The sequence below is a fragment of the Pongo pygmaeus genome, chromosome 10, assembly GCF_028885625.2.
Source record: "Pongo pygmaeus isolate AG05252 chromosome 10, NHGRI_mPonPyg2-v2.0_pri, whole genome shotgun sequence".
In the NCBI taxonomy this organism is placed as follows: Eukaryota; Metazoa; Chordata; class Mammalia; order Primates; family Hominidae; genus Pongo; species Pongo pygmaeus.
The window spans coordinates 61,676,274-61,702,525 of NC_072383.2; the positions used below are offsets into that span (position 1 = coordinate 61,676,274).

At 39.8% G+C, this 26,252-nt stretch overlaps 1 protein-coding gene and 1 pseudogene across 2 annotated transcripts in view; one reads left to right on the forward strand and one right to left on the reverse strand.

Moving 5' to 3' along the window:
- SRGAP1 (SLIT-ROBO Rho GTPase activating protein 1) overlaps positions 1 to 26,252 on the forward strand; it is a 321,514-nt gene that overhangs the window by 16,193 nt on the left and 279,069 nt on the right. The window lies entirely within an intron of this gene.
- On the reverse strand, positions 16,420 to 16,763 carry LOC129009851 (large ribosomal subunit protein eL42-like; annotated as a pseudogene).

Sequence of the window (26,252 nt, forward strand, 5' to 3'; positions counted from 1 at the left end):
TATTCTTGCACTAATACCAATCACACTATCTTAACTACTATAGCTTTGTAATAAGTCTTTATGTCTGGTAAGCTAAATCTTCCTTCTTTCTTCTTTTTCAGAAGTATCTTCTGATCTTGCTCCTTTCTCTTCCAAGTAAATTTTAGAATTAGTTTGCCTTCCATTGAAAACATATTGGCATTTTGATTGGAATTGTGTGAAATTATAAATCAATTAGGGAAGAATTGGCATCTATATATTAGTTCTTCCTACCTGTGAATATAAGTATTCCTCCATTTATTTAGTTGTTTTAAAATATCTTTGTGTAAAGTTTTATATTTTTGATGTTTTTGTTTAGATTTATATCAGGATGCTATTTTTATGACTAATGTTCATGAGATCTCTTTCAAGATTGTTTTCTAGTTTCTATTATGCAGAAATGCAATTTACTTTTTTTTTTTTTTGAAACGGAGTTTCGCTTACCCAGGCTGGAGGTGCACTGGCGTGATCTCGGCTTACTGCAACCTCCGCCTCCTGGGTTCAAGCGATTCTCTTTCCTCAGCCTCCCAAGTAGCTAAGATTACAGGCATGCTCCACCACGCCCAGCTAATTTTGTATTTTTAGTAGAGATGGGATTTCTTCATGTTGGCCAGGCTGGTCTCGAATGCCCGACCTCAGATGATCCACCCACCTTGGCCTCCCAAAGTGCTGGGAATACAGATGTGAGCCACCGCACCTGGTCTGCAATTTACTTTTTTTTTTTGAGACGAAGTCTTGCTCTGTCACCCAGGCTGGAGTGCAGTGGCATGATCTCGGCTCACTGCAACCTCCGCCTCCCATGTTTAAGCAATTCTCCTGCCTCAGCCTCCAAAGTAGCTGGTATTACAGGCGTGCACCACCATACCTGGCAACTTTTTTTGTATTTTTAGTAAAGACAGGGTTTCACCATGTTGGCCAGGCTGATCTCAAACTCCTGACATCAAGTGATCCTCCCGCCTTGGCCTCCCAAAGTGCTGGGATTACAGGCATGAGCCACTGTGCCTGGCCGCAATTTACTTTTACATAGCCACTTTGCTAGTCTGTTATTTCAAAGAATTTTTTCCCTTTTTTGGTAAAAAACACTCATTATTTATAAATAAAGATGATTTTATTTTCTCATTTATAAGCCCTATGGATTTATTTTTCTTGTATTTTTGCCCTAGGCAGAATTTCCAGTACAAAATTAGTGAAAGTGCCAACCTTGGCATTCTTGTTTTCCATTGAGAAAGGAATGCTTTCAGGCCCCTCCTCCCTTGAAGAATGATGGTTGTTTTCAGTTTATTATAGATATTCTTTAATAGGTAAAGTGCAAATCTTTTGTATTGTTTGCTTACTTGAAGTTTTAATCATTAATAGGTGGTTGAATGTTACCTTCTTTTTCTTTTTGAATCTGTTGATATTATGTTTTTTCTTCTTTACTCTGTTAATGTGATGAGTAATATTTATAGATTTCCTAATATTTAACCTTCTTTGCGTTAAGGCTATCTTCGTTGTATTTTGTGTGGTGTGTGTGTGTGTTTGTGTGTGTGTGTGTCTGTCTGTCTGTATACACCGTTGGATTCAGTTTGCTAATATCTAGTATTTTTGTCTTTAAATTCTTGGGAAAAAAACAGACCTATGATTTTCCTTTTTAATAATGTCCCTGTCTATGTTTTTTTGGAGGGGAGGGTGGGGAGATGGGGCTTCACTTTGCTGCCCAGGCTGGTCTTGAATTCCTGGACTCAGAGAATTCCTGGGCTCAAACAATCCTCCTGCCTCGGCCTTTCAAAGTGCTGGGATTACAGGCATACAGCCACCAAGCCTGACCACGAATCTAAGTTATAGTAGCCTCACAGCGTGAGTGAGGCTATTTTGTGGAAGAGTTTGAAACTTTGAAATATTTCTTTCATTGAGAGTTCAGTAGAACTGTTTATCTGAGTCTAATTAGTTTCCTTGTATGAAGAATTTTTAAACTGCTAATCAGTAGTTAATCGTTTTCTTTATTAGTTATAGGATTATTTGTGCTGTGTATTTCTTCTCATGTCAGTTTTGATAAATTATACGTTTCTTTTTTTGAGATGGAGTTTCGCTCTTGTTGCCAGGCTGGAGTGCAATGGTGCAATCTGCTCACTAGAACCTCCGCCTCCCGGGTTCAAGCGATTCTCCTGCCTCAACCTCCCAAGTAGCTGGGATTACAGGTGCCCGCCACCATGCCCAGCTAATTTTTGTGTTTTTAGTAGAGACGGGGTTTTGCCATGTTGGCCGGGCTGGTCTGGAACTCCCGATCTCAGGTGATCTGCCCGCCTCGACCTCCCAAAGTGCTGGGATTACAGGCGTGAGCCACTGCGCCCGGCCGATAAATTATATTTTTCTAGAAATGTATTCATTCTGTATAAGATTTAAAATGTATTGAAATAATACTGATGATAGTATTCTCTTATTTTAAAAACATAGGCTGATCTGTATTGAATTTAAAATATATTATTTAAAAATATTTATTTTTGCCTTTTCTTGCTGAATCTTAAAGTAGTTTGTCTTTTTTGAGACTAGGTCTTACTCTGTCATCCAGGCTGGAGTTCAGTGGCTCATTGCAACCGCCACCTCCCAGTTCAAGGGATTTTGGTGCCTCAGCCTCCCAAGTAGCTGGGATTACAGGTATGCACCACCACGCCTGGCCCCTGGCTAATTTTTGTATAATTAGTAGAGATGGGGTTTCGCCATGTTGAACAGGCTGGTCTTGAACTCATGACCTCAAATGATCCACTTGCCTCAGCTTCCTAAAGTGCTGGGGTTATAGGTGTGAACCTCTGCACCTGGCTAGTTTATCTGTTTCTGTTGGTTTTTCTTCTCTGTTTTGTGAATTTCTGCTCTTATCTTTACTATCATCGTTTTCATTTTCATTGAATTTATTGTTCTTTACCTATTTTCTTAAGTTGAACACATAGCTCATTCTTTTTTTATCCTTATTTTCTAATATAAGCATTTAAGGTAATACAATTATTTTCTATAATATAAACGCTATTACTAATATAAGTATTTAGAATGTAAGCATCTTTTAAAATGTAACATTTCTAACATAAACACCTTTTCCTCTTTTTAACATCAGCGTGAAATGGAATACAATTCCTTTTCTAATATAATCATTCTTTCTAATATGACTATTTCTTCTAATGTAAGCATTATCCCTAAGAAAGGCATCTTTTCTTCCCTAATAAATATTCATGATAATTCTCCTTAAAGTACTACCTTTGCTGCATCTCACTAATTTTGATATGTAAAGAATTAAGTTCTAAAAATGTTTTAATTTTCATAATAATTTCTTCTTTGATGCATGAGGGGTGTGTGTGTAAATATATGGTATTGCCTTTTATTTTTCTGGGATGGGGTCTCACTGTGTTGCCCAGGCTAGAGTGCAGTGGTGTGATCTTGGTTCACTGCAACCTCTGCCTCCTGGGCTCAAGCAATCCTCCCACCTCAGCCTCCTGAGTAGGTCGCTGGGACCACAAGCATGCACCACCACACCTGGCTAATTTTTTGTATTTTTGGTAGAGACGGGGTTTCACCATGTTGCTCAGGCTTGTCTCGAACTCCTGAGCTCAAGCAATTTGCCTGCCTTGGACTCCCAAAGTGCTAGGATTACAGGTGTGAGCCACTGTGCCCAGCCTGGTATTTACATTTTCTAAACAGATACATAAGACTATTTTATTTTTTCCTTTTAATATAATTACATTATGAACTGAAAGTAATAGTGTTTGAAATTAGTTGGAGGTTGTTTCCTCTTTTTCTGTTTTCTGCAGGAGTTCATGTTAGATTGGAATTATCTGACTCTTAAATGTTTAGTAGAACTCATCTGCAAAGTCATCTGGGTCTCACATTTTCATCAAGGAGAAAAAAATCTCATTGTGTTCAAATTTTCTGATTAACTGACATAAAATTGTTTACAGCATCCTTTTATCGTCTTAATCTCTGCATTATTTTCAGTTAGGCCTCTTTTCTATTAATAACAAATGTCTGTGTATATCTTCTCTTTTTTTTCATTGATTGACTTGCCAGAAGTATGTTTATTAGCCTTTTCAAAGAACTAGGTTTTTGCTTTATTGATTTACCGTATTGTATTTTCTGTTTCATTAGTTTATCCTTTCTATTATACTCTTCCTTTTTCTTCATTTCTCTCTCTCTCGCGCGGTCTTTTTTTTTTTTTTTTTTTTTTTTAAAGAGAAAGGGTCTCGCTTTGTTGCCCAGACTGGAGTGCAGTGCTTTTCACAGGTGTAATCATTGTGCACTATAGCCTGGAACTCCTGGGCTCAAGTAATGCTCTCACTTCAGCCTCCTGAGTAACTGGGAGTGCAGGCGCAGACTGCCAAGCCTGGCCCTTTTACTTTTTTCATGGGTCTTTATTTGCTGAACCTTTTTAAAGTTTGTATTTATTTTCTCAGTTATTATTTTTAAAGTTTTTTATTTATTTTCTCAGTTATTATTTTTCTTTTCTGATATAAAAATAAAAGGTTATAAAATTTCCTCTAAGTACTGCTTTACCTGCATTCTGTAATTTTTTTTTTTTAATAGAGACAGGGATTCATTATGTTACCAAGGCTGGTCTTGAACTCCTGAGCTCAAGTAATCTGCCCAGCTCAGCCTCACAAAGGGATTGTAGGCATATATATATATATATATATATATATATATTTTTTTTTTTTTTTTTTTTTTTTTTTTTTTTTTGAGACAAAGTCTTGCTCTGTTGCCCAGGCTGGAGTGCAGTGGCACATTCTCAGCTTACTGCAACCTCCGCCTCCTAGGTTCAAGCGATTCTCGTACCTCAACCTCTGGAGTAGCTAGGATTACAGGCACCCACCACCATACCCACCAATTTTAGTATTTTCAGTAGAGACAGGGTTTCACCATGTTAGCCAGGCTGGTCTTGAACTCCTGACCTCAAGTGATCTGCCTGCCTCTGCCTCCCAAAGTGCTAGGATTACAGGCATGAACCACTGCACCCAGCCAGGCATAAATTTTTATATCTAGTGTTTTTATCTTTCAGCTCTGTGTATTTTCTAATTTCCATGATTGTTATTTCTGTGACTCATGACCTGTTTAAAAATATGTTTTAGGCCAGGAGTGGTGGCTTATTCCTGTAATCCCAACACTTTGGGAGGCTGAGACGGGTCAATTGCTTGAGTCCAGGAATTTAAAACCAGCCTGGGCAATATAGTGAGACACTGTCTCTATAAAAAATTTAAAAATTGGCCTGGCGCAGTGGCACACGCCTATATTCTCAGCACTTTGGGAGGATGAGGTGGGTGGATCACCTGAGGTCAGGAGTTCAAGACCAACCTGGCCGACATGGTAAACCCCGTCTCCACTAATAATACAAAAATTAGCCGGGTGTGGTGGTGCATGCCTGTAATCCCAGCTACTCAGGAGGCTGAGGCAGGAGAACTGCTTGAACCCAGGAGGAGGAGGTTGCCGTGAGCCGAGATCGCGCCACTGCATTCTAGCCTGGGCGATGAGTGAAACTCCATCTCAAAAAAAAAAAAATTTAAAAAATTAGATGGCCATGATGGGAGGTGCCTGTAGCCTCAGCTACTCAGGAGGGTGGTAAGGTGGGAGGATTGCTCGAGCCCAGGCAGTTGAAGCTGCAGTGAGCCATGATTGCGCCACTGCACTCCAGCCTGGGAGATAAGAGTAAGACCTTTTCTCCACACACAAAAAAAAGTTTTAAAATTTCCAAATATATACAGTAATTTAAATTATCTTTTTGTTTCTCATTTCTAAATTAACTGCATTATCATCATAGAACATGGTCAAATTTTTTTTTAAAATTTTATTCCAGGTTTGATATTAACACAGTTATAGTCTAATTTTACAGATATTTTGAAATCTTTTTTTTCTTGACCATGCTGTTTCAGATTATAAACCTTGATCTCCCTGGCCCGTCCTATCTCCCTTCCTGTGTTATGTCTCTCCAGAGCACTTACTATCATTTGATCTATTTTATACTGACTTTGTCTTGCTATGGGGCCCTTAAAGTTCTTTACTTATGTGAAAGCTCAGTGATGTGGTTAAAAGTACATTTTAAAAATCCAGCATTTTTTTTTTTTTTTTTGAGACGGAATCAGCCAGGCTGGAGTGCAGGGGCACGATCTTGGCTCACTGCAACCTCTGCAACTTCCGCCTCCCAGGTTCTAGCGATCCTCCTGCCTCAGCCTCAGAGTAACTGGGATTACAGGTGAGCGTCACCATGCCCAGCTAATTTTTGTATTTTTAGTAGAGACAGGGTTTCACCATATTGGCCAGGCTGGTCTCGAACTCCTGACGTCAGGTGATCCACCCACCTCAGCCTCCCAAAGTGCTCGGATTACAGGCGTGAGCCACCACACCTGGCCAAAACCAGCATTTTAGTTTCAACGAGAAGGGTCATATGGGGTGTATCTATATTTACTATACTACAGTAAGTCAAAATCTAATATCCAGTTGTATTTTTTAAGCTCATGAATAATTAGAATTATTTAAATTTATCCAGTATTTGTTTTAGTATAGACTTATGGGAAGAATAAGTCTATGTTTTTTTTCATAAAGAGAATTCCGTGGCTCAGGTCCTTGCTATCTCGAATGATGTTTATAATCCAAGAGCTACACACTGAGGAGGATACGTGTACAGGAGAGCAAAAAAATGTTGCACAAACACTTTAAAGTTCCTCATATATAGGTTTGTGTTTGCATATGGAAAAACCCAGCATATATGGAAATGTGGGAGAAAATGTGTGGTGAGGATCAGTGAAAAGCTCTAATATGGGCAGAACGTGAACACATACGCATTTTTCTGAACAATCTGAGATGGTGTTGGGAAAACTCTGGGGTCTTGGTATTGCAGTTAGAGAGTGTGGTCTTTCATTGCAGTGTGCAGACAGCAACATTCCTTGTAGAGCTGTTTCTACCAGTTTATCCCTTGTGATTCTTTCCTACTCCAAGGCTGGCTGTGGAGACCTATGACACTAGGCCCTGCGGGGGAGGTGCCACCCTGCAGGCTTTTTGGTGTCACAGCCAACTTGGCACAAGAAGAGCATTTACAAACGTTCCAGCAGTTCTTAAAGCATTAGATGTCACAGTTCCTGGACTGTCATTTCTGACTCCCTTCTCAGTTGGTCTGTGGAAGACATATGGACTTTTGCCCTTGACTTTCATTATTCTGAAGGTGCGGCTTATGCAAACAGCTCCTTCTTACAGACCTCCAGCAACTAAGATAGAACAACGGTGTCTGCTTATCTTAAGTCAGACCTTTTTCTCTTCTGAAGATATCTACATTTTAGTCTGGCTGTGAAATTAGCATGTTTTCACCAGTGGAATTCAGCTTTGGAACAGTATTTACCAAGGAGAAGGAGCAGGAACACATCCGTTTGCTCATCTTGTTTTACATATGTAATGGCGCTGTGTATTTCTTTTGATGTCTTCTCAATGCCGATCACAAAGCTTTCTTTGAAAGTGATGGCTTTATCCTTCTGCTCATATTGATTACCACAGTTCAAGTACCATTCAGTGGAATTATAATCCTCAAGCACCAGGGGAAATTCCAGAACTCAGTGAACGAGAGGTTTGATCATTGCTGCAGGACTGAGTTCTGCCCATTCCCTGTTCTTAGAGGAGAGGTGGGGAAAAAGAGCACCTTTTTAGAAACTTGCACTAGAAAAGGCAAGGAATGTTTTCTTTGGCTGACCCCAGGGCTTGATTAATTTGCTCACCATTTCTTTGGCTGTGACAAGTTTTCACTTTTATTTACATCATGACAGACAGTGGAAACATTGCTTGATAATGACGTGGCACAGAAAGCTGGTAGGTTTTGAGAATTTAGAAAAGAAAATTTGTTAGTTTTTGTGTCTCTTAGAGAAGAGTTTTCTGAGTACAGTATTACAAAAAAGGAATGAATGCCTTTTCAAATAGTTGCTCTTTTCAAAAGGTTGCTCTTTTTCTTTCTTTCTTTTTTTTTTTTTGAGACAGTGTCTTACATTATCGCCCAGGCTGGAGTGCAGTGGCATGATCTGGGTTCACTGCAACCTCTGCCTCCCGGGTTCAAGCAATTCTCATACCTCAGCCTCCCGAGTAGCTGGGATGACAGGCATGTGCTCCCATGCCTGCCTAATTTTGTGTCTTTAGTAGAGACGGGGTTTCACCATGTTGGCCAGGCTGGTCTCGAACTCCTGGCCTTAAATGATCTGCCTGTCTTGGCCTCTCAAAGTGCTGGGATTATAGGCGTGAGCCACCGCACCCAGCCACAGTTGCTCCGTTTTTAATTGAACTTCTGTTGCACTTGTATTGACAGTGTTTATGGGAACTCTCAAATGTGTCACCAAAAATCTATATTTGAAAGATTTCCAGACTGTATTGTTCTAGAGCTAAGAGTTTTAATTATACACATGTATCTGTATTGTTAAAATAAAAACTTTAAACAAATTAAATTTAACAGAGTTTAATTGAGCAAAGAACAATTTGTGAATTGGGCTGCCTCCCAAGCCAGAGTAATAAGCTCAGAGAGACTCCAGTGCAGCCACATGGTGGAAGATTTATGGACAGAAAAAGGAAAGTGATGTATAGAAAATAGAAGCGAGGTACAGAAACAGGTGGATTGGTTACAGCTCGGCATTTGCCTTATTTGAATAGGGTTTGAACCCCCGGCCACCTTTAATTGGCCAAAATTTGGTCACTGGCACAAGAGTAGGTTTTAGTCTGTTTATATTTCCACTAAGGTTTCAGTTTACTATGTCCAGAGAAACCTTTAGGCTAAACTTAAAATATATGAGGAGGCAGCTTTAGGTTAAACTTAATTTAACAGTATTCTCCACATACCTAATCTATGAATAAGCATCTTCTTTGAAGACGGGAACTGTACTTCAGGTTCTTTTCTGTTTAGCATTTAATTCCAAGATTTCCTCCAGCAATCTTGGAATTACGTTGTGAAATAATGTACAGAAATCCTTGTGCACTGTGAAACAGAATAAAAATTACTTTTATTATCATTGTGGTTATTCATCTTTTGGGTATTTCACAGTCTTATAATACCACGTCCCATTTTCAGATACCATGTAACACTCTGAAATAAGCACACTCATGTAGATTTGTATACGTCTCATGTAACCTAGTAGTTTATATCGTGGCCTCAGGAGTCAAACTGCTAGGGTCTAAATCTCCCAGTTCAGCTACTTCTGGCAGTTTAACTATGGGCAAATTACTTAATCTCATTCTGCCTTACTTTCCTTGCCATTAAAATAGTGATAATGATAGTACCCATTTCAGAGCATTGCTGAGACAAGTAGAGTGTTGAACTGTCTGTCACGTAGAATGCTCAGAATATGTGAATGCATTACCACTTTTATGAACTCTGGCCCTGAAAGCAATAATAATAAATGTTAGGTTGCAAAAGACTTAGTAGCCAAGAGGAGCCTAAGGAGTACATGGGGACTAAACATAATATGGTGTCTGGATAGGATCCTGTGACAGGAAAAGAACATTAGGTAAAAACAAAGGAAATCCAAATAAAGGATCAACTTTAGCGAATTAGGAAAAATTGTTAGCCTGGGAAAATAAAACATTTTCTGTGAAAAAAAAATTCCACTCATGTAAGTATATGGTTATATAAAAAAAATAAACTTGCTGGCTAAAATAGAGATTGATAAAGCAGAAAATGGAAGTGCTCCCCTTTCCAAAGATAACTACTCTTAATGGTTCAGAGTATTACGTTGGTGCAAAAGTAATTGCACTTTTGCACCGTGAATTTTAAATCATTATTACTAGGCTCAAACAGATTTTTATTAATCAAAACAGGAAGCATTATAGTCAACACATTTTTGCCAATGAAAAATAAGTTTGTTATTTTGAGTAAAAATCCGTGGGCAGGGCGCGGTGGCTCACTCCTGTAATCCTAGCACTTTGGGAGGCTGAGGCAGGCAGATCACAGGGCGGATCACGTGAGGTCAGGAGTTCGAGACCAGCCTAGCCAACATGGCGAAACCCTGTCTCTACTAAAAATACAAAAATTAGCCAGGCATGGTGGTGGGTGCCTGTAATCTCAGTTACTTGGGAGACTGAGGCAGGAGAATCGCTTCAACCCAGGAGGCAGAGGTTTCAGTGAGCCGAGATCCTGCCATTGTACTCCAGCCTGGGCGATAGAGCAAGATTCAGTTCCCCCACCCCCCCCGCCAAAAAAAAAAAACCAAAAAAAATCTGTGCTTCGTGATTCAACAAATTCTTGAAAAGCATTTTCTGCATCCTGCTGGTTGTGGAAGTGTTTTCCCTGCAAAAAGTCATTGAGATGCTTGAAGAAGTGGCAGTCTGTTGGTGAGAGGTCCGGTGAATATGGTGGATGAGGCAAAACTTTGTAACCCAATTCCTTCAACTTTTGAAGTGTTGGTCCAGCAAAGTTCATTTGGCCATTGTCATGGAGAAGAATTGGGCCTTTCCTATTGACCAGTGCCGGCTGCAGGTATTGCAGTTTTCGGTGCATCTCATCCATTTGCTGAGCATACTTCTCAGATGTAATGGGTTTGCTGGGATTCAGAAAGCTGTAGTGGATCAGACCGGCAGCAGATCACCACACAGTGACCATGACCTTTTTTTGGTGCAAGTTTGGTTTTGGGAAGTGCTTTGGAGCTTCTCTCAGTCCAGCCACTCAGCTCATCGTTGTCGGTTGTGGTATAAAATCCACTTTTCGTCGCATGTCACAATCCGATCGAGAAATGGTTTGTTGGTGTTTTGCAGAGTAAGAGAAGACAACACTTCAAAATGATAAGTTTTTTTATTTTTGCTCAGCTCATGAGGCACCCACTTATCAAGCCTTTTTAGCTTTCCAATATGCTTCAAATGCTGAATGACCATAGAATCGTCGATGTTGTTCTTCAGCAACTTTTTATGTAGTTGTAAGAGGATCAGCTTTGACGATTGCTCTCAACTGGTCATTGTCAACTTCCAGTGGCCAGCCACTATCCTCCTCATCTTCAAGGCTCTCATCTTCTTTGCAAAACTTCTTGAACCTCCACTGCACTGTATGTTCATAAGCAGTTCCTGGGCCAAATGTGTGGTTGATATTGTGAGTTGTCTCCACTGCTTTATGACCCATTTTTAACTTGAATAAGAATATCACTCGAATCTGCTTTTTGTCTAACATCATTTCCATTGTCTAAAATAAATATAAAATAAAAAGCAAGTAATAAGTCATTAGCAAGAAAACATAAAGTGAGAAATATGCATTAAAATGATGTATAACATAACCACATTTATGTAAGAATGTATTCCAATATCAGACAGCAAATTTCAACAATGCAAAAACCATGATTACCTTTGTACCAATTGAATACATCCTTCCAATGGCATTATTTGTATTTATTTATATTTATAATAGTTAATCTATTTATTTACTTATTGAACAAATGGGATCATTTGTAGAATGGTTAATATATACTTTTTTTTTTTTTTTGTTGTTGTTGTTGTTGCTCAACAATGTGTCATCTATACCAGTGCTACTCAGGCATAGTTCATAGACCAGTGCTGGTCAGCAAAACATTTGTTACCAGTCTCTGAGGAGATAAGGGAGGAGATAAGGTAAATCATAACATTTCTTTCTTTTTTTTTTTTTTTTTTTGAGACAGGCTCTCACTCTGTCACCCAGGCTAGAGTGCAGTGGCACGCTCATGGCTCACTGCAGCCTCAATCTCCTGGACTCAACTGATCCTCCCACCTCAGCCTTCTGAGTAGCTGGGACTACAGGCATTCATCACTATTCCCAGCTAATTTTTTTATTTCGCCATGTTGCCCAGGGTGGTCTCGAACTCCTGGACTTAAGCGATCCTCTTACCTTGGCCTTCCAAAGTTCTGGGATTACGAGTGTGAGCTACCACGCCTGGCCTTGGCACTGCTTTCTTTATTCAGAAAATCTTGCTACGAAACTAAACAGTGGTTAGTGATGTGAAGCTTCAGATTCTGGCCTAAGCCTCTTATCTCATTGTGGATCTGAAATGAACAGGTCACTGATCTTCATCTGAGTAGTGCTGGTCTGCACCATGCGATATAAACATATAAAGAGCTGCGTTATCTCTTTAAGAGTTATTGATATTACTTGTTTTTCTTTTTGATTTAGAAACAAGATTGTCTTTCAAATGGAATAGTGGTGGTATTTACCAATAGCCACCTCTGTACTTTTATCTGCATCAGTTTCAGTGATTGAACTTCATTTAAAGAGTCAACACAGTATAGAGATTGAGACCTTGGATAAAGCCAATTCAAATTACGGCTACTCTGGAACCTCAATTTTTTAATCTGAAAAATTGATATGATGAATCAGTCTTATAAGATGAATCTATCTTATAAGATTATTGTGAGGATTAATGGTTAAATGAGATCATACCTTCAAAGAGCTTAACACTTTTTTTTGGTGTGTAGTAAAGGCTCAATAACAATGAGTTGCTATAATAATATTATTTACTACTACCAGAAGCTATGGTCTTAATTAGTGACATTTAAAAAAAAATAATTTAAAACTCATTCATTTCCAAAGAAGTTGAAATTACTTAACAGACTAAAATCTTGCAAAGCAAACACTAAAAAAAATGTGGATGTTAATGGTGCTTTAGAAAAGCAGGGAGATATTTATCACCAGAAGCTATGCTTTGCCCAATGTTAAAAAGTATTGTGTTGTTAGGCTTCCTATAACATTTGGCTACAAAGAGACATTTTGTTACAGTTTCTTACATCATCATTAAGAGACTCTCAAGGGCTAATAAATTCTATTTTCATATATATATATATATTTTTTTTGAGATAGAGTTTCACTCTGTTGCTCAGGCTGGAGTGCACTGGCATGATCTCGGCTCACTGCAACCTCCGCCTCCTGGGTTCAAGCAATTCTCCTGCTTCAGCCTCCCAAATAGCTGGGATTACAGGTGTGCACCACCACGCCCAGCTAATTTTTTGTATTTTTAGTAGAGATGGGGTCTCACCAGGTTGGCCAGCCTGGTGTCAAACTCCTGACTCCAGGTGATCCGCCCGCCTCAGCCTCCCAAAGTGTTGGGCTTAAACAGGCGTGAGCCACCGCACCTGGCTGTCTATATATTTTTACAGGGTTTTGTTCTGTTGCCCAGGCTAGAGTGCAGTGGTATAATCTCAGCTCACTGCAGTCTTGACTTTCTGGGCTCAGGTGATCCTCCCACCTCAGCCTCCGAAGTAGCTGAGTGCACCAGCAAACCTGGCTAATTTTTTGTAGAGATGGACAGGGTTTTGCTTTGTTTCCCAGGCTGGCCTTGAACTCCTGGGCTCAAGCGATATGCCAGCCTTGGCCTCCAAAAGTGCTAGGAGTACAGCCATGAGCCACTGCGCCTGGCCTGAATTCTATTTTCTATGTGCAATGGGGGAGTACTATTTTAATAGGGGGAGAGGTAATATTTTTATAAGGAGACCACTCTCATCATAAGATCTGCAAGTGTCTCCTTAACTTTTAAATGCTATCAATAGTTCTGAAAGGTCAGACCACTTCCTTATTCTCTTGATATCTGGTATTGGCTTCTCTGTTGAGAAGATCTAGTTTTAGTTTAATTTTCAGAAAAGTGAATTGCTATGATTTTGTTGTTGGTGGTGGCATTGTTACTATAGATGTAGATTTCTCTACCATTACCTGCACTAGTTGTTCACTAGTTGTGTCAAAAATAAATAATCTGCCAGACAAATTAAAAAAACTAATAGTTATTCCATCTGGCTCTCAAAGGCATAATCCTCTCATTTGCTTCCAGATAGGATATATATGTATCGTGTTAAGACACTAAGGTCTGTTTTGTGCTGCTATAACAGAATACCACAGACTAGGTAATTTATAATGAAAATATATTTGTTGGCTCACAGTTCTGGCTGCTGGGAAGTCCAAGATGGAAGGTCCGGCATCTGATGAGGGCCTTCTTGCTACATCATCCCATGGTAGAAAGGCAAAGAAAGGGCAAGAGATAGGGGAAGAGAGGGCCAAATGTATCTTTTATAAGGAGCCCACTCCAGAGAAACAATAATGGCATTAATTCATTCAGGAAGGCAAACCCCTCATGGTCTGATCACCTTTTGAAAGTCCCACCTCCCGACACTACTGCACTGGGGATTAAGTTTCCAACACATGCTTTTTGGGGGACACATTCAAACCACAGCATATGGTATGTATATGTGTGTGTGTTTTTCTTTCCTTCCTTTCAACAGGGCAGTACCCTTCTAAAACACCCCCAAATACTCACTAAATGTCCTTGGTCAGCACCTTATTCTCACACGTCTTCCATAACTTAACTCTGATTTTTCCTGCATTCATCTGTAAGTATTCACTATGCCATTAAAGCCTTTATAATTTGATTGTCTCCTTAATGGTGACTCAGAAGAAAGCTTGGGTTTATACTGATACTTGTAATCGAATCCAAAATGCCTGAAATCCTGTATGAAAGTTTGCTATTAGGTTGGTGCAAAAGTAATGGCAAAAACCGAGATTACTTTTGCATCAGCCTAGTAGATACAATATGAATGTTGCCTGGGGTTATTGTTAGTGTCTTAGTAACAGCAGCTTACATTCACAGTGTGTTCTTTTTTAAGGGAGGTCGTATTGGTGTCACATTACAGATAGGGAAAAATAAACTCAAAACTTAGAAACTTGAGGTCTTTTTCCCAAGATCACATAGCTGATAAATGATGGAGCCACCAGGGTCCAAACCTGTGCTGGAACCATCCTGCAGGGCTACATCAGGATGCCACCTTAAAAAAAGGTTAAATGCTTACATTGCATGTCATTCATTCTGTTTAAACTTCCAAAAAACTAGGAAGAATGATTCCCATCTTTGACCTAATAGGAGTTTATAAGGTCAGATAAAAGTCTGTATTTTTTGTTGTTGTTGTTGTTCAACAATTATGTGCTAACATAAAATTGTTGTTTTATTATTACCTCAATGGATTATTTGATGAGGAAACTCATGCTGGAACTGCCTCTTTATATGCATTAGAAAAAGCAGTTTGGGTAGAACTTGCCTGTAGGGAAGAAATAAATTTAAAAAGAAAAAAAAGAAAGTAAAAGAAAAACAAAAGAAAAGGCAGTTTGGGGAGAAATATTTTTTAAAATCCTAAATTGGAATGAATACTCTTGCTAAAATGTAGTGCCCTGTTCCTAGGGATAATAAGAATCACTGCGTCAGCTCCTTGTTACTTCCGCAACATGGCTTTGCTAGTTTCCAAATGAAGAGGTTCCTCCCTATCTTGATTTTTTTCTTTTTTTTTGAGAGAGTCTTGCTCTGTTGCCCAGGCTGGAGTGCAATGATGTGATCTCAGCTCTCACTGCAACCTCTGCTTCTGGGGTTCAAGTGATTCTCCTGCGTCAACCTCCTGAGTAGCTGGGACTACAGGCGTGTGCCACCATGCCCAACTAATTTTTGTATTTTTAGTAGAGATGGAGGTTTTGCCGTGTTGGCCAGGCTGGTCTTGAACTCCTGAGCTCAAGAAATCCACCTGCCTCACAATATTCCTCCACAATATTCCATTGAGTCCAATGTGTCCCAAAGTGCTGGGATTAGGGATTATAGGAGTGAGCCACTGCTCCCCGCCTTCCTAGCTTGATTTTCTTGGGAAAGAGGTTGTATCTCTTCAGCTTCTATCTCTTCTCTTGATTTTATTTAAGTGTTCACCCTTTGTTGTTGGTCCTCTTTGAGTGGTGCTAGGAATTCTGGTAGAGCCACTTGACACAGGCCCCACCTCAGGTACCCAAATTTGCATTTGTAACAAGTTACCAGGTGAGACTGATGCTGTAGGTCAAGGACCACACTTTGGGAACTACTGCCGTAAAAATCAAGCAATTTTATAACTTCCTTAAGTTAGCCAATTTAAATGCTAATTTTCCTCCCAATTTCCCAAAGATCTTTTACCTTTCTTACAATTGCTCTCAGTGGACATCAAATCATGGCTATTTAAACTAAGATTCTAGAAAATGCATGTAGCTCCTTGCTTTTTGCTTTGCCATTTTTCCTTCATTTTCATATTTTGTTCCCTTCCCAAATTATAAAGCTCTTTTTCATGCCACACCTGAGTAAATTGAAATCTAAAGTGGGAGCCTGATGAGCCCTTGAGGATTAACAGTTCAATTTCCCTGCAAATCTGCATGTGCTTTTGAACTAAGGAAAAAGAACACAGGGCAATGTAACCCTCCTTAGGGCTTCGCCAGCACATTTCAGTTTTCTACAGTTACCTCCAGCTCTTAGGACAGTCATCACATTTGACAACTGACTCTAGAACAACCAAAGTGCAGGTTTTTTGTAGGTTATGGCTCATGCAAGTTAGTGTGAGGTTGGGAGTTTTTCTTTTTTTTTTTTGCATAAGAATAGCGCTGTATTTTCCTACAGGTAATTTTTCTATTGCTTCAACATTTTCTCTTCAAAATTAAAAGAAAAATATTCCAAAGTTTAGAACTGGATCACTTGGGTCCTTTCTCTTCTTATCTCCTCCCAGTTCAAAATGCTTGCATCTCTTAATGGCCAGCATCCTCTTGGATCTGCAGTTAGGCTCAACACATTCCAGCCTTAGCACAATCTTCTTTGTGGTCTTAGCCTTCTTCCAGAAAATTGGCTTTGTCTGCCCACCATAGCCACTCTGCTGCTGCTCATAGCACCTCTTTCCCTGGGCATACAATGAATCCTTGCCCTTCTTACACTGTGTCACTTCGTCAGGCTGATGCTTGCCACACTTCTTACAGAAGGTTCTTCGGGTTTAGGTACGTTGACCATCTTTGCAGCAGGGCTGTTCTGTTTATGTGATGAACACAAGAAACGGGGTCCGAGACCCTTGCCTTGCATAGCTCTCATCTAACCAGGAGTTTTTCTTTAAATAGAACATTTTGTTATGTTTCATGAGAGCACCTGTTTGATTGTTTTTGTACCCTAGGTCTACTGGCAATTTATGAAATTGATTTAACAGTAGTTATATGGGAACTACAATGTATGTGAGGAAGAGGGGTAGGATCTCAAGTCAGACAATAAGGAGAAAACATTTTGTAAAATTACCCTTGAAAATCCCCAAGTCACCAAGAAGTGCATCCATGAAAGCTCTGAAGCCAGAAATTAATTTAAGTTTCTCTTTGCTTATGGGCTACGACACCACGCTTGCCTGTGGCCACGGTCTAGTTGAAAGAGGGAAAGGATGTTAGGGAAAATAGGATTTTGTCCTTTCTCCTTTTTTCCCTTCCAAGTAAACATAGACATGTGGTTCAACTCCAATAAATTAAATGTACTGTGACTCCATTATATTGTTAAGATAATTGAAGTATTTGATTCTGGGTCACTGGTTTAAATTCATTTACAGTCATGCTGGAATTAAGCATCATCAGTTCATTCATTCAACAAACAGCTATTGAATATCTTTATAGATTTATCAAGGACAGGGATTTTTTTTTTTTATTGGGGCCTTTTTTTGTCTTATAGTAGTTGCTCAGGCAGTGTTTGTTGAATGAATAGTGAAATACAGTCCATGTCTTTTTGTAGTTTATATCCTGGTTTTAAAGTTGAAAAGTAAACAAAGATTTGCCAGAGTCTGTTAGAGATATCTTAATTTATGGGAATATTGTGGAGGAAGAAATTCATTCTGCCTGGGAGAGTACAATACAAACTCATGAGAGAGACATCTGGGCTAGACCTTGATGGATGAGGTGTTCTCTAGGAATGGAGGGGCATTCTGGGTAGAGGAAAGGCTCCTGAAATGATTCAAATATGTTTCCTTCTTAACAACCATGAGCTTAGTGTTTTAAGTGCCTTGAGCAGAGTAGTAAGAGATAAGAATAGACAGGTAATGCTAATAATAGCTAATAGCTATTGGGCATACAGTTTATGCCTGACAGTGTAAGTGAATTTTACATTTTGCTTAAATCTCACAAGAAATATATGAGGTACACACTGCTAATCCCATTGTCCCATTTTCTAGATTAGAAAACTGAGGAAAGTTGGCCGGGTGCAGTAGCTCACACCTGTAATCCCAGCACTTTGGCAGGCCAAGGCGGGTGGATCAACTGAGGTCAGGAGCTCAAGACCAGCCTGACTGACATGGTGAAACCTCGTCTCTACTAAAAATACAAAAAAATTAGCCGAGTGTGGTGGCGCATGCCTGTAATCTGAGCTACTTAGGAGGCTGAGGCAGGAGAATCGCTTGAACCCAGGAGGCAGAAGTTGCAGTGAGCCGAGATTGAGCCATTGCACTCCAGCCTGGGCATCAAAAGTGAAAATCCGTCTCAAAAAAAAAAAAAGAAAAGAAAAGAAAACTGAGGAAAGTTGAACTTACCAGAGATGACATAGCTAGTGAAATGACATTATGTTATATAAGCCTTGGCTGAATGCCATATAAAGTTAGATTTTATTTTATTTATTTATTTATTCTTTGAGATGGAGTCTCACCCTGTCACCCAGGCTGGAGTACAGTGGTGCAATCTCAGTTCACTGCAACCTCAGCCTCCAGGGTTCAAGTGATTCTCCTGCCGTAGCCTCCCGAGTAGCTAGGACTACAGGTGCCTGCCACCACTCCCAGCTAATTTTTTGTATTTTTAGTAGAGATGGGGTTTCACCGTGTTAGCCAGGGTGGTCTCGATCTCCTGACCTCGTGATCCACCTGCCTCGGCCTCCGAAAGTGCTAGGATTACAGGCGTGAGCTACTGCGCCCAGCCAAACAGTTAGATTTTGTGGACAGTAGGGAGCTATTGAAAGTGATAAGGTCAAATGTGAGCATGAAGGATAGATTGAAAAACCCTGAGTGGAGGGAGGCCAGTTTAAAAGTCTCCTTGTACTCTTTAGTAGCATGCTGAAGGCCTCAGTTTCATCTTAAGCTTGAGAGATATGAAGGAGATATGAGAAGTGGAATAAAGAGGACTTTATGACTCATGGGAGGAAGAAGTGACTGATCTATCAGGTTTACAAAGTGGAGATTAAGACATACAGTGCTGTACTGGAAGAAAATGTCATCTTTTTTATTGCCTCCTTTTATGTTTTATTGTGTATATAATACCTAAAATCACAGAATAGCACACATGCATAATCTGTAATTGTGGAAATAGACACACATTGAGATAATGCTCTTTTTTTATGGGGTCTGTCATCAAAATGTTTGGGGTTGCTGGGCATGGTTACTCGCACCTGTAATCTCAGCTACTCAGAAGGCTAAGGTGAGAGGACCACTTGAGCCTAGGAGATCTAGGCTACAGTGAGTTATGATTGAACCACTGCACTTCAGCCTGGGTGACAGAGTGAGACTCTGTCTCTTAAAAAAAAAAAAAAAAAGGCTTGAAGACTACTGATTCAAGCATATCTAAGAGATAAACCACTGTCCAGAGGTAAGTAAACCACTGGAGCAAGAAAGACTGAAGAGGTGAGGTGAGAAGATTATTACCTGAACTTTTACCTGCAGGTGATCAAAGTTCTTTCTCTTTGGAACCATATGTTTTCTGCATTTCTGAATAATCCCAAACATTTTTATTTATTATTATTATTTATTTGTTTATTTTTGCGATGGAGCCTTGCTCTGTCACCCAGTCTGGAGTGCAGTGGTGTGATCTCGGCTCACTACAACCTCCGCCTCCCCAGTTCAAGCAATTCTACTGCCTCAGCCTCCCGAGTAGCTGGGACCACAGATGTGCACCACCACACCTGGCTAACTTTTTGTATTTTTGATAGAGACAGTGTTTCACCATGTTGGCCAGGCTGGTCTTGAACTTCTGACCTCAAGCAATTCACCCGCCTCGGCTTCCCAAAATGCTGGCATTACAGGCGTGAGCCCCGTGCCCGGCCCCAAAACATTTTTAAAGTCAGGATAAAGGTACTAAAGGGAAAAAGGTATTCCTTTCCTGTGGGAAAGATTCTGTTCAATCTGTTTTTGGCCTTGGAAAATGTTATAAGTAGAATGAACATGAATATCATCTAATCCAACTTCTCTCTACCCATCCAGAATCTCAGACAAGTAGTAATAGGGCTTTTGCTTGAATCCTTTAAAGGTAGGCAGCCCAGCCCTTCACAAGGAAGTTTGAACAGATGAATTGGTAGAGTTCTTCCTTTTACAAGGCACAATTTGCTTCCCCATTTGCAACTTTTATATATTTCCTCCCCTTTAAAAAGTTACAGAACCAGTAACACTATATATGATGCTGTACAGTTTTCCAAAGCACTCTTGTACATGCACAGACAACACTTGATGCCCCCAACTCTTTTACGGAGTGGGCAGGCATGTTTGTTCTGATTAAATAAACGAGGCAGGCCAGGCGTGGTGGCTCATGCCTGAAATCCCAGCACTTTGGGAGGCTGAGGTGGGTGGATCATTTGAGGTCAGGAGTTCAAGACCAGCTTGGCCAACATGACGAAACCCTATCTCCTAAAAATACAAAATTAGCCAGGCGTGGTGGCACATGCCCATAATCCCAGCTACTTGGGAGGCTGAGGCAGGAGAATTGCTTGAACCCGGCAGGCAGAGGTTGCAGTGAGCCGAGATCGTGCCCTTGTACTCTGGCCTGGGAAACAGGCTCCTCTATAACTTAGGAATCAGAGCACTGTTTGTGGGATTAAATTAGGTAACTCCTGGAAAGTTGTTGTAAAAGCTTGGCTTAGAGTTAGGTGTGCAACAAATGTAAATTTCTTACTTTTCCTATCCTGGCTAATAAATTTAAAAAATCTTCATATAGCATGTTTATCTTTGTTAAATTTTCAATTGGGGGTTCAGTTCCATCATATCAGCCATTGCAGGTTACTTTAGAACTTACTTCTGTCATATGTCTTTTTTTTTTTTGAGACAAAGTCTCACTCTGTTGGCCAGGCTGGAGTGCAGTGGCACAATCATGGCTCACTGCAGCCTCAAGCTCCCAGGCTCGAGAGATACTCCCACTTCGCCTTCCTGAGTAGCTGGGACTACAGGCACGAACCACCATGCCTGGCTAATTTTATTATTTTTATTTTTTTCTAAAGATAGGATCTTTTTTTGTTCCCTGGCCTTCATTTGTCATTTTAGTTATAATAATCATTAATGCTATCTTGATTTTCAGAAGGTGAGAAATTTGATTATTTCAAAAGTTATGAAAAGATGCATTATCAGAAAGAAATTTAAGTGATTTCTAGTTTGAGAAAATTGACTCTTTTTTAAACATTTTATTTTATAAGACATGGAATGGGTTACCTGACTGCATTGCAGCCATATTGGTACTAAGTGGGAAGGAATGGGGGTAGGTGTTCCTTTTCATTTGGAATGTTCCCTTCATGGAGTCAGTTATGTGATAAATGCATATATATTTCTTTGAAATTAAGGAATTAAGTGTTTGAAGAGGAAGGATCAGTTCCATTGGACTCTCTTTTATCTTTTTGCTCTTCTCATATTGTCCGTAGAGAAAAAGTATTTTATTTTTACTGAGAAATCTGCCACTGTCAGGGATTTTACATCTTGATAGACGTGAACGCCCTTTAACACCTGCTAGCTAATGAAAGTGTATGTTTAGCCTGCCAAACCATGAGCTTTCTGAGGACTGGGATCCAGTCTGAATTTTCCCTGTATTACTGGCACATGACACAGTGCTTGGCACTTAGAATGAAGTAATAACTCTCTGTTGACTGAAGGAAATGTTACTTATCACTGTATCCATTGATATTTAGTGAATGCAGATTTATTAACAAATGTTGGGAGTTCACTGCTGTATCTTCCAGGTAGAAAAATACATTTCAGATAAAACATATACATTCAGGAAAAAGAATTTTCTTCACAAATATACAGAGTTCTGTTGAGTGCCTTTCTCTACATAGGCACAATGAAAATGTAGGAAATGCTTTATCAACAGTAATTGTTGGACTAACCTAGAATTTTTCCCCTGAAGAATGCATATATTCACTTGTCTCCTAACTCTTTGGTAATGGGCATGGTGCCAGGGTCCGTGACTGAACTCACTCAGTCCAGGGTACATGTGAGATGTCAGTGTCCAGAATACCAGTCCTGCAGTTTTTAACTTTTAGCCAACAGTGGATAGCCATATGTGCACGTGTGTGTGTGTGCACATGTGCGTGTGTTTTAAGCTCTTTGAATTCAAGTTTAATACAGTATCATACTTCTCCAAAGATGAAATATTTTCCCATTTCTTGTTTATAATTTTTTTTCCAGTAAGTTCAGCTGTGCAAGGAGTCTGTTATCTGTTGTATCAATTTTCTAGCAATTTCTTGGGCTCTTGAGGGACAAGCTGGGAAGAATTCAAGGCCAGACACGGTGTGGTAAAATATCCCCAGTTATGACTCTCGAGATTTTTTGGAAAGTAGTAGTAAATCATTTAATCATTTAGGAATGATGGATCGTGCATTCTGTGTATTCATTCTCTCCATGGTGGAGTCGTTTGTATACATAGCTTTTGCCATGGTCAGCTCCTCTCTGGTAAGTTGCTCCTCTTCATTTTATTTCATTTGAGTCACTTTCTCAATCAGTATGTTTTGTATGCCAAATTACAGATCTTTCCATTTTCTTCTACCATTTTGGCATTTAGATGCCTCAACACAAATTTAATCTGAGAAAAAAAAAATCCTAATGTCCTGACTTCTTGTGGGAAGTATTTGCATTAAGGAGCTTCAGTTTTACTCGCTTTTTCTTAAATTCTAGAGTCTGATGTTTGCCAATTAAAGTTTTCTAAATCTAATTCCTATTTGAAGTAAACTGTCTTCTTCTTCCTTTTTTTTTTTTTTTTTTTTGGAGACAGTCTCGCTCTGTCACCCAGGCTGGAGCGCAGTGGCACAATCTTTGGTGACTGCAACCTCCACCTCCCGGGCTCGTGCAGTTCTGTTGCCTTAGCCTCTCGAGTAGCTGGGATTACAGGCATGCACTACCATGCCTGGCTAATTATGTATTTTTAGTAGAGACAGAGTTTTGCCATGTTGACCAGGCTGGTCTTGAACTCCTGACCTCAGGTGATCTGCCCTGGATCGCCTTGGCCTCCCAAAGTTCTGGGATTACAGGTGTGAGCCACCACACTCAGCCAAACTGTCTTATTTAAAAAAATATGTCCCTGTCATATTGTCAATATGTTCCTCGTAGCTAAGGAATATTTGCTGCATGGGTTGACCACACACAATGAGATATAATTTTACTTTTCAATTGGAATTTTTAGGATAATATTTTATGTAATTGAGGGTGTGGTATAATAAACATAATTTCTCACTAGGAGTGGGAGTGAAAATTGATACAGTCTTTCTACAGTGTAATTTGGCTCTAATCTTACTTTTTTTTTGGAGACGGAGTTTAGCTTTTGTTGCCCAGGCTGGATTGCAATGGCGCAATCTCAACTAACCGCAACCTCCACCTCCTGGGTTCAAGCAATTCTCCTGCTTCAGCCTCCTGAGTAGCTGGGATTAGAGGCATGCGCCACCACGCCCGGTTAATTTTGTGTTTTTAGTAGAGACAGGGTTTCTCCATGTTGGTCAGGCTGGTCTCGAACTCCCAACCTCAGGTGATCCACCCACCTCTGCCTCCCAAAGGGCTGGGATTACAGGCTTGAGCCACTGTGCCCAGCCTGTAATCTTACTTTTAGAAATCTCTCCAGAGGAAATAATCAGAGATGAGAATGAATATTATGTATAGGAATGCTTGGCCTGATGTGGTGGCTTACGCCTATAATCCCAGCACTTTGGGAGACCAAGGCGGTGAATCACCTGAGGTCGGGAGTTCGAGACCAGCCTGACCAACGTGGAGAAACCCCGTCTCTACTAAAAATACAAAATAGCTGGGCGTGGTGGTGCATGCCTGTAATCCCAGCTACTTGGGAGGCTGAGGCAGGAGAACCACTTGAACCTGGGAGGTGGTGGTTGTGGTGAGCTGTGATCGTGCCATTGCATTCCAGCCTGGGCAGCAAGAACGAAACTGTCTCAAAAAACAAACAAAAAAAAGAGTGCTCATCATAGTTTTCTTTAAAACATGAAAATTATGGCTGGGAGTGGTGGCTCACACCTGTAATCACAGCACTTTGGGAGGCTGAGTTGGGAGGATCACTTGAGCCCAGGAGTTCAAGACCAACTTGGTAACATGACGAAACTCTGTCTCTACAGAAAATACAAAAATTAGTCAGGCATGGTGATGTGTGCCTATGGTCGCATGCAGCTACTCAGGAGGCTGAGGTAGGAGGATCACTTGAGTCTGGGAAGTGGAGGTTGCAGTGAACTGAGATCTGCACCACTGCACTCCAGCCTGGGTGACTGAGTGAGACTCTGTCAGAAAGAGAGAATGAGAGAGAGAGGAAAGAAAAGAAAGAAAGAAGGGAGAGAGAAGGAAAGAGAAAATTATAAGCCACATAGATATTCAAGATCCAATAAATAATCAAATCAATTATTATATGTAAAAGTGTTAGAATAATATGGAACCATTAGAAAGTATGACTTTTTTTTTTTTTTTTTTTTTGAGATGGAGTCTCCCTCTGTCGCCCAGGCTGGAGTGCAGTGGCGCGATCTCGGCTCACTGCAGGCTCCGCCTCCCGGGTTCACGCCATTCTCCTGCCTCAGCCTCCCGAGTAGCTGGGACTACAGGTGCCCACCACCATGCCTGGCTAATTTTTTGTATTTTTAGTGGAGACGGGGTTTCACCGTGTTAGCCAGGATGATCTCGATCTCCTGACCTCGTAATCCGCCCGCCTCGACCTCCCAAAGTGCTGGGATTACAGGTGTGAGCGACCATGCCTGGCCGAAAGTATGACTTTTGAAGAGTATTAAAGGACAAAGAAACTATTTAAGAAATCCCATGAAGACAGAAAAATATGATTAATAAAATACAGTATATACCAGAATATATTACAATTATTATTTCTGAGGAAAAGGGATGGACAGTTTTTTAAAAGCTTCTTCTTTATGTGTTTATTTTCCAAATTTTCTGTAACAAATGTATAGTACAATGATGATTAAATGAATGAGTATATAAAGCGCTAGAAGAATGCCTGGCCTTATAGTGAACTCTCAAATATGAGCTTTTACTGTTGCTATGATATAATTACTTTCATTATATATAAAATATTTTTTAAAACTCACTCTAATTATAATTAATTATTTGTGTAACTACTTGTTTAATGTTTGTCCTCTATCCTCTATCGTCTCTGGTTCTTTATAAAAAAATTTTTTTTGAGATAGGATCTTGCTCTGCTGCTCAGGCTAGAGTGCAGTTGCATGATCATAGTTCACTGCAGCCTCAGCCTCCTGGGCTCAAAGGGCCCTCCTACCTCAGCCTCCTGAGTAGCTAGGACTACAGGCATCTGCCACCACACCTAGCTAACTTTTTAGTTTTGTGGAGATGAGGTCTCACTGCCTTGCCCAGGCTGATCTTGAACTCCTGAGCTCAAAGTGATACTCTTCCTCCACCTCCCAAAGTGTTGGGGATTACAGTCATGAGCAGTCCTTAAAGACCATATCTGTCAAATACAAGCTGGCTCTAATACCTGGCACATAATAAGTGGTCAGTTATTATTTGGTGTGTGCGTGTATATTTGTTTGTACCCTCAAAGATCAGGTTTCTAAATATTTTCTCCTATTTTATTTCAGTTTTTTAGCAGGAAGGTCGCCAGTAATCAAGCTGTAAAAATGTTAGCTGCTCCCAATTTAGAATTTTTGTGTTCTTATGAATGCTGAAATGTATGTAAACGAAATTGCACAGTGTTAAATGGTATGTTGTTGAACCAGAAATATGTTTATTGTCTTATTTTATAAACAAAATGGCACTGAGATTTCTTTAAAATTTTTTTAAAGTTATAGTTTTTGAAATTTACAACACAACTCAAATAAGATTATGACAAAGCTATCTTAGATATCCTTTTTGATTGGTCCTAAGATTATAACTTTCAGCAAGAATAGGGACACTTTTAACAACTTGGAAGGTATTTTGGTGGGACAGTAGGAGTGTATTTGTTTATATGAAAATCCGTAATTCTTTATAAGAACGTAATTTGAATCTGTAGTTGATTGCAAGTTTAGAGAGGTCCCTGCAATATACAAAGTTTCTTAGTTGCAGTCACTTGCCAAGACGTGCTGATCACTAAGAAAAAGGAAACTCAGCTAGTATTACCAGCTGCTGTTTATAATACCAAATGATAAAATTCACTTAATGAAAGTAATGTGCTGACAGCAGTGTTTATTGCTTAAAACATAACAATCATGTTTATTGTATCTCTCTGAGACAGCTTTGCTGAATATAACTTAAATGTAGCAGAGGAAATCCAGAGTAATGCATTTTTTTAAAAAAGTGTGTTTATT